Genomic DNA, 3,052 nt, shown 5'->3' on the forward strand with positions numbered 1-3,052 from the left:
TCAAGTATAAATTTGTTGTTGTTGGCATAGCCATTGCATGCAGTACATTGAGCTCCACAGAGACAGAGCCAGGGTAAGAGAGAGTCAGATGGATTCTGGGGGGTAAGAGAGAGTCAGATGGGCACTAGAAGGGTAAGAGAGAGTCAGATGGGCACTAGGGGGGTAAGAGAGAGTCAGATGGGTACTGAGAGGTAAGAGAGAGGCAGATGGGTACTGGGGGGGTAAGAGAGAGTCAGATGGGTACTGGGGGAGGTAAGAGAGAGTCAGATGGGTACTTGGGGGGAGGGGCAACTCTGAAGAAAGCCACAGCTGGAGGTTAGCAAGAGACCCTAAGAGCCGAAGAGAAAAAAAAAACCGATATATCTCTTTGTGCAAACCTGCTTAGAAATAAACTTCTCAGTTTTCTGTATTGTTCTCAGAGAGATGGAAGACCTTGCTTGTAAAGAAAAGGGGAAATTAGAAGACACCGCAACAGTGGATGGGACTCATTGTGAACAAGAAGTGGAAACCTAGATCAGTCCTAAAGAGGAAGCTGAGAAGTTATCAAAGTCGTCAAAGAAACCCAGGGCTCCCTAGAGGCCTCCTCTGGCCTTCTGTCCTGAGCATGGCTACCAACCCAAAGGAGACTATCTCTGCTTATCCACTGGTGGAGTTGCAAAGAAGCTGGGTGAGATGCGGACTGACCCTGCTGTGGATGATGAGAAACCCCGGGGGAGGAAGGATGCAGAGCAGAAGGAAAAATACAAACAGAATACTGTAGCCTTCAGAAGGCGAACCTGATGTGATGAAAGAGGAAGCTGTCAGAAGAGAGGGTCCGTGTGGAGGAAAAGAAGGTGAAATAATGTACACTCTGATTTCAAAATATACAAAAATCCATATATTTTAGAAGTTTACTCAAAAAAAGTGATTTATTAAGGCTGAAGGAGCAAGAAAAAGAGAGAAGGAAGAGGAAGACAATGGATATGTTAGCTCAGTTTCTTTCTGTCTATAATGCATTTAACCCTTCAGAGTACAACTTACTTGTTTTAAAGAAAAAAATAGAAATGTAAGGTTCTGTTTTTTTGTCTTGTTTTTTATAGTTTACAAACCACCAACTATGTCTTTAAATAGCCTCTCTTGGTGATATTTTCTTTCTTTTAAAAATTTCTCATCTGAAGACTGGAGAGATGGCTCAGTGGTTAAGAGTACTGACTGCTCTTCTGAAGGTCCTGAGTTCAAATTCCAGAAACCACATGGTGGCTCACAACCATCTGTAATGACATCTGATGCCCTCTCCTGATGTGCCTGAAAACAGGTACAGTGTACTTACATATAATAATTAATAAATCTTTTTTAAAAAGCCAAAAAATTATCTATCTATCTATCTATCATCTATCACTCTACCTATCCATCTTCTATCTATTTAATGTGAATGGTTATTTGGTCACATGTATGTCTATGCACAATGGATGCACGTGTTGCCCACAGAGGCCAGAAGAGGGGACTGGAGCTCCTGGGACTGGAGAGCTTGAGAGCCTTCATGAGGGTGTTTGGAGTCAAACCCCAGGTTCTCTGGAAGAACAAGCTGTGCTCCTAACCACTGAGCCATCCCTCCAGCTCCAGCAGTTTCAGAGGTCACTAATCTTGCCTGACATAGCATGGAGACTATGAACCAGAGTGGGGACTGAAAGGGAGCATTTGTTGGTGTACCACACAGGTTTGTTATACATGGGGAAGGTGGGTGTTTTCTCATTTTCAGTTGTCTCTGATGTAGTTTATACAGAAATGGTTTTTGTTCTGTTAACTGAATACTATTCTGTAGATGCAAAGCTGCTTTGCTGACATTCTGAATAGTTCTAAGTAAATACATTTTAATTCTATTAAGTCTGACTGTTTTCTTCTCAATGGGGAAACTAGCCTTATGCTTCTGTCTGTTTTGGGTCACGTGGATTACTGTAGTCTTTTTTCTTGTAGTTAACTACTACAGTGTGTTTCTTATACTCTCTGCATATTGTCATGTGGGAACTAAAAGTGCCAGGCCATTTTCACTTCTAATTGAAACTCTAAAATCTTCATCAGTCGGATAAGAGATTTCACACAGGCCATTGACATTTATGAAAGCAGTAATAACTCATTTTGTTCACAGAATGGAATTATCAGAATCAGGCAATTTGACGTCTCTCCTTGAAGGAGCAATAAAAAACTTTGCTCTAATCTTTACAGTCTGACTGTGTGATCTCTCACTATTATTACAATGTAATGGCAGATATTCTGTAGTTGCCTTCTTAAAGACCTGAGAATGTGTTCCCCAAGGAGTGACTTTAAAATGGAAGACTGCTGAATTAAACTATTGTTGACATCATTGCCAGAGAAGGCCCTGGAAGGCTAGCATAGTGCCTTTGCCCATTGCCCTAAACATGGATTGCTCAGGAAACTCAGGAGTCTGTTGAGAAACATCCCCAGTTTGTCAGGCCAGCTTTTATTAAAATTGTACCACATTAAAGTAGAGTATATTTTCTTGTACTGTGATTTGTCTCTTTATAAACAAGACACAAGGAAAGAAGATAAACTTTGCATCTTGGTACCACTTGCCGACTTATTTCTCTTTATAAAATCGAAATTCATTGACTAGATTGGTGTTTACTTGCTTAGCAGTTTAGGGAAATATTTGCCTATTCTCTAAGTGTGAGATTATCCTTCTCTTTAAGCACCAGTGTTTTAAAATAGGAATCTTGTAACTTCATGTGCGTTTGTCATAGAGCAATGTTTTGTTATAAAATTTTAACCAGAATTTTTTTCCATTTGTATTTGTCTATGCAATTTGAGGAGGAATATTGAACATATGATTTCTGTAACAATACTTATAAACTAATAATTACAAAAATTTTTTTTTTAGAAATATCTTGTTTTTCACAGCAAGTTTATGAAAGGAACAGAAAGGCTTAGTAAGTGTTTAAAATGGAAGGAGGCTCTTCTTTCCTTCTCCTTCTCCTTCTTCTTCTCCTCTTCCTTCTCCCTTCTCCCTTCTCTTCCTCCTCCTCCTCCTCCTCCTCCTCCTCCTCCTCCTCCTCCT

This window comes from Mus pahari, chromosome 16, assembly GCF_900095145.1.
Source record: "Mus pahari chromosome 16, PAHARI_EIJ_v1.1, whole genome shotgun sequence".
Classification (NCBI taxonomy): domain Eukaryota; kingdom Metazoa; phylum Chordata; class Mammalia; order Rodentia; family Muridae; genus Mus; species Mus pahari.